Raw genomic sequence first — 6,542 nt, forward strand, 5'->3', positions numbered from 1 at the left:
GGAGAGACTTTCGTCCAAATAGCCCAAGTGGAACGGGTTGCAAGAGCAACACTTACTCTGGTTTCTCAGTCTGTTTCCTAGTGCCGGTTTGAAGTTCGTACAGTTTTAACTTTGACACCGAGTTGGAGCTACTACCTCCCCATATAAATAAATGAAGTGCAATTTCCTACTGAAAGGAAAGTCTGTGTTCCCTAGAAGCTAGGTGAAGGACGGCTTTCACACACACTTATCTCTCACAACTGAGCATGTGGAGAAACGTTCGTTTAAATAGCAGAAGGGGAATGTTTTGCATGAGCAACACTTACTGTGGTTTCTCAGTCGGTTTTCTAGTGCCTGTTTGAATTTCCTGCAATTTTTACAGTAAACTCTAGATGGAGCTAGTACCTCCCATATATATGAATGCAGTGCAGATACCAACTAAAAGGAAACCTTGTTTTCCCTACAAGCTAGGAAAAGGACGGCTTTCACACACACTTTTTTCTCAGAACTAAGCAAGTTGGGAGGCTTTCGTTCAAATAGAAAAAGGGGAACATGTTGCAGGAGCAACACTTACTCTGGCTTCTCATTCTGTTTCCTAGTGCCTGTTTGAAGTTCCTACAGTTTTCAATTTTAACCCGAGTTCGAGCTGGTACCTCCCCATATATATGGATGTAGTGCAATTTCCATTTGAAAAGAAACTATATTTTCCCAACAAGCTAGTTGAATTACGGCTTTCACACTCACTTATCACTCAGAACTGAGCATGTGGAGGGACGTTCTTTCAAGTAGCACAAATGGAACGGGATGCAGGAGAAAAAATTCCTCTGGTTTCTCAGTCTGTTTCCTAGTGCCGGTTTCAATTTCCTGCAGTTTCCAGTGTAATACCGAGTTGGAGCTTGTACCAGCCCATATATATGTATGTAGTGCAGTTTCCAAATGAAAAGAAATTTTGTTTTCCCAACAAGATAATTGAAGCAAGGTTTCCACACACAGTTATCTCTCTGAAATGAGCATGTGGAGAGAATTTCGTTCAAATAGCACAAAGGGAACTGGTTGCAGGTGCAACATTTACTCTGGTATCTTAGTCTGTTCCCTAGTGCCGGTTTGATGTTCCTACAGTTTTCAATTTAAACCCGAGTTGGAGCTAGTATCTCCCCATATATTTGAAAGAAGTGCATTTTCCAACTGAAAAGAATCTATATGTTCCCAAAAAGCTACTGAAGGACGGCATTCACAAACACTTATCTCTTAGAACTGAGCATGAAGAGAGACGTTCGTTCAACTAGCACAAGTGGAACGGGTTGCAGGATAAACACTTACTCTGGTTTCTCTCTCTGTTCCTAGTGCCGGTTTGAAATTCCTGCAGTTTTCATTGTAAACCCAAGTTGGAACTAGTACCTCCCTATATATATGTATGTAGTGCAGATTGGAAATTAAAAGAAATTTTGTTTTCAAAATACGCAAGGTGCAAAACGCCTTTAACACTCAATTTTCTGTCAGACCTGAGTATGTAGAGAGACGTTCTTTCAACTAACACAAGGGGAACGGTTTGCATGAGAAACTCTTACTCTGGTTTCTCACTGTGTTTCCTAGTGCCGGTTTGAATTTCCTGCAGTTTTCACTGTAAACACGATTGGGAACTTGTACCTCCCTTTATATATGTATGTAGTGCAGATTCCAACTGAAAAGAAACTTTGTGTTCCCAACAGGATAGGTGAAGCACGGCTTCCACACACAGTTGTCCCTCAGAAATGAGCATGTGGAGAGTCGTTCGTTCAACGAACACAAAGGGAAAAGCTTGCAGTTGTAACACGTACTCTGGTTTTTCTTTTGGTTTCCTAACGCCGGTTTGATGTTCCTGCAGTTTTCACCGTAAACCCAATTTGTAGGTATTACCTCCCCATATCTGTATGCAGTGCAGTTTCCAACTGAAAAGATACTTTGTTTTCCCAACAAGCTAGGTGAAGAACAGCTTTCACACACCATTATGTCTCAGAACGGTGCAGGAGCAGAGACTTTCTTTCAACTAGCACAAGGGGAACGGTATTCAGGGGAAACAATTACTCTGGATTTTCAGTCTGTTTACTAGTGCAGGGGTGAATTTCTTGCAGTTTTCACTGAAAAACCGAGTTGGAGCTAGAACCTCATCATACATATGTATGTAATGCACTTTGCAGCTGAAAAGAAACTTGAGTTTTCAACAAGTAAGTTGAAGGACGGCTTTCACACACACTTATCACTCAGAACTGAGCATGTGGAGAGATGTTCGTTCAACTAGCAAAAATGGAACGGGTTGCAAGAGAAAACATTACTCTGGTTTCTCAGGCTATTTCCTAGTGCCAGTTTGAAGTTCCTGCAGTTTTCCGGGTAATACCGAGATTAAGCTTGTACCTGCCCATATATATGTATGTAGTGCATTTTCCAAATGAAAAGAAATTTTGTGTTCCCAACAAGATAAGTGAAGCAAGGATTCCACACACAGTTATCTCTTTGAAATGAGCATGTGGAGAGACGTTCGTTCAACGAACACAACTGGAAAAATTTGCATTTGTAACACATACTCTGGTTTCTCAGTCTTTTTCCTAATGCCTGTTTGATGTACCTGCAGATTTCACCGTAAACCTGAGATGTAGCTAACCTCCCCTTATAAAAGTATGTAGTGTATATTAGAAATGAAAAGAAACTTTATTTTCCCAACAAGCTAGTTGAAGCACGCCTTTAATACACACTTATCTGTCAGACCTGAGTACGTAGAGAGACGTTCTTTCAACTAGCAAAATGGTAACGCGTTGCAGGGGTAACAATTTTTCTGGTATCTAAGTCTATGTTCTAGTTCCGGTTTGAAGTTCCTGCAGTTTTCACTGTAAAAGAAAGTTGGAGCTAGTACCTACCCATATATATGTATGTAGTGCAGATTCCAAATGAAAAGAAATTTTGTTTTCCCAACAAGATAATTGAAGCAAGGTTTCCACACACAGTTATCTCTCTGAAATGAGCATGTGGAGAGAAGTTCGTTCAAATAGCACAAAGGGAACTGGTTGCAGGTGCAACATTTACTCTGGTATCTTAGTCTGTTCCCTAGTGCCGGTTTGATGTTCCTACAGTTTTCAATTTAAACCCGAGATGGAGCTAGTATCTCCCCATATATTTGAAAGAAGTGCATTTTCCAACTGAAAAGAATCTATATGTTCCCAAAAAGCTACTGAAGGACGGCATTCACAAACACTTATCTCTTAGAACTGAGCATGAAGAGAGACGTTCGTTCAACTAGCACAAGTGGAACGGGTTGCAGGATAAACACTTACTCTGGTTTCTCTCTCTGTTCCTAGTGCCGGTTTGAAATTCCTGCAGTTTTCATTGTAAACCCAAGTTGGAACTAGTACCTCCCTATATATATGTATGTAGTGCAGATTGGAAATTAAAAGAAATTTTGTTTTCAAAATACGCAAGGTGCAAAACGCCTTTAACACTCAATTTTCTGTCAGACCTGAGTATGTAGAGAGACGTTCTTTCAACTAACACAAGGGGAACGGTTTGCATGAGAAACTCTTACTCTGGTTTCTCACTGTGTTTCCTAGTGCCGGTTTGAATTTCCTGCAGTTTTCACTGTAAACACGATTGGGAACTTGTACCTCCCTTTATATATGTATGTAGTGCAGATTCCAACTGAAAAGAAACTTTGTGTTCCCAACAGGATAGGTGAAGCACGGCTTCCACACACAGTTGTCCCTCAGAAATGAGCATGTGGAGAGTCGTTCGTTCAACGAACACAAAGGGAAAAGCTTGCAGTTGTAACACGTACTCTGGTTTTTCTTTTGGTTTCCTAACGCCGGTTTGATGTTCCTGCAGTTTTCACCGTAAACCCAATTTGTAGGTATTACCTCCCCATATCTGTATGCAGTGCAGTTTCCAACTGAAAAGATACTTTGTTTTCCCAACAAGCTAGGTGAAGAACAGCTTTCACACACCATTATGTCTCAGAACGGTGCAGGAGCAGAGACTTTCTTTCAACTAGCACAAGGGGAACGGTATTCAGGGGAAACAATTACTCTGGATTTTCAGTCTGTTTACTAGTGCAGGGGTGAATTTCTTGCAGTTTTCACTGAAAAACCGAGTTGGAGCTAGAACCTCATCATACATATGTATGTAATGCACTTTGCAGCTGAAAAGAAACTTGAGTTTTCAACAAGTAAGTTGAAGGACGGCTTTCACACACACTTATCACTCAGAACTGAGCATGTGGAGAGATGTTCGTTCAACTAGCAAAAATGGAACGGGTTGCAAGAGAAAACATTACTCTGGTTTCTCAGGCTATTTCCTAGTGCCAGTTTGAAGTTCCTGCAGTTTTCCGGGTAATACCGAGATTAAGCTTGTACCTGCCCATATATATGTATGTAGTGCATTTTCCAAATGAAAAGAAATTTTGTGTTCCCAAAAAGATAAGTGAAGCAAGGATTCCACACACAGTTATCTCTTTGAAATGAGCATGTGGAGAGACGTTCGTTCAACGAACACAACTGGAAAAATTTGCATTTGTAACACATACTCTGGTTTCTCAGTCTTTTTCCTAATGCCTGTTTGATGTTCCTGCAGATTTCACCGTAAACCTGAGATGTAGCTAACCTCCCCTTATAAAAGTATGTAGTGTATATTAGAAATGAAAAGAAACTTTATTTTCCCAACAAGCTAGTTGAAGCACGCCTTTAATACACACTTATCTGTCAGACCTGAGTACGTAGAGAGACGTTCTTTCAACTAGCAAAATGGTAACGCGTTGCAGGGGTAACAATTTTTCTGGTATCTAAGTCTATGTTCTAGTTCCGGTTTGAAGTTCCTGCAGTTTTCACTGTAAAAGAAAGTTGGAGCTAGTACCTACCCATATATATGTATGTAGTGCAGTTTCCAACTTAAATGAAACTTTGTGTTCCCAACAAGTTAGGTGAAGTACGGCTTTTACACACACGTATCTCTCAGAAATGAGCATGTGGAGAGACATTCGTTCAAATAGCACAAGGGGACCCGGGTGCAGGGGAAACTGTTTCTCTGGATTCTCACTGTGTTTCCTAGTGCCGTTTAGAAGTTCCTGCAGTTTTCAGTGTAATACCGATTTGGAGCTTGTACGAGACCATATATATGTATGTAGTGCAGAATATAACTGTAAAGAAACTTTGTGTTCCCAACAAGATAGGTGAAGCACAGCTTCCATACAAAGTTATTTCTCCGAAATGAGCATGTGGACAGACGTCCGTTCAACGAACATAAAGGGAACAGGATACATTTGTAACACGTACTCTGGTTTCTCAGTCTGTTTCCTAATGCCGGTTTGATGTTCTTGCAGCTTTCACTGTAAACAGGAAATGTAGCTAGTACTTCCACATATATATGTATGTACTGCAGATTCTAACTGAAAGAAACAATGTGTTCCAATCAAGCTAGATGAAGGACGGCTTTCACACACAATTATATCTCAGAACTGAGCATGTGAAGAGGCTTTCGTTCCAATAGCACTAGGATAACGAGTTGCATTTGCAACACTTACTCTGGTTTCTAAGCGTGCTTCCTAGTGCCGGTTTGAAATTCCTACAGTTTTAAGATTAATACCGAGTTGGATGTAATACCTCCTCATACAACTGTATGTAGTGCAATTTACAACTGAAAAGAATCTTTGTGTTCCGAACAAGCTAGGTGAAAGACGGCTTTCACACTCACACATCTCTCTGAACTGAGCATGTGGAGAGACTTTCGTCCAAATAGCCCAAGTGGAACGGGTTGCAAGAGCAACACTTACTCTGGTTTCTCAGTCTGTTTCCTAGTGCCGGTTTGAAGTTCGTACAGTTTTTACTTTGAAACCGAGTTGGAGCTACTACCCCCCCATATAAATAAATGAAGTGCAATTTCCTACTGAAAGGAAAGTCTGTGTTCCCTAGAAGCTAGGTGAAGGACGGCTTTCACACACACTTATCTATCACAACAGAGCATGTGGAGAAACGTTCGTTTAAATAGCAGAAGGGGAATGTTTTGCATGAGCAACACTTACTGTGGTTTCTCAGTCGGTTTTCTAATGCCTGTTTGAATTTCCTGCAATTTTTACAGTAAACTCTAAATGGAGCTAGTACCTCCCATATATATGTATGCAGTGCAGATACCAACTGAAAGGAAACCTTGTTTTCCCTACAAGCTAGGAAAAGGACGGCTTTCACACACACTTTTTACTCAGAACTAAGCACGTTGGGAGGCTTTCGTTCAAATAGAAAAAGGGGAACTTGTTGCAGGTGCAACACTTACTCTGGCTTCTCAGTCTGTTTCCTAGTGCCTGTTTGAAGTTCCTACAGTTTTCAATTTTAACCCGAGTTCGAGCTGGTACCTCCCCATATATATGAATATAGTGCAATTTCCAACTGAAAAGAAACTATATTTTCCCAACAAGCTAGTTGAATTACGGCTTTCACACTCACTTATCACTCAGAACTGAGCATGTGGAGGGACGTTCTTTCAAGTAGCACAAATGGAACGGGATGCAGGAGAAAAAATTCCTCTGGTTTCTCAGTCTGTTTCCTAGTGCC

This window comes from Camelus bactrianus, chromosome X (genome assembly GCF_048773025.1).
Source record: "Camelus bactrianus isolate YW-2024 breed Bactrian camel chromosome X, ASM4877302v1, whole genome shotgun sequence".
In the NCBI taxonomy this organism is placed as follows: domain Eukaryota; kingdom Metazoa; phylum Chordata; class Mammalia; order Artiodactyla; family Camelidae; genus Camelus; species Camelus bactrianus.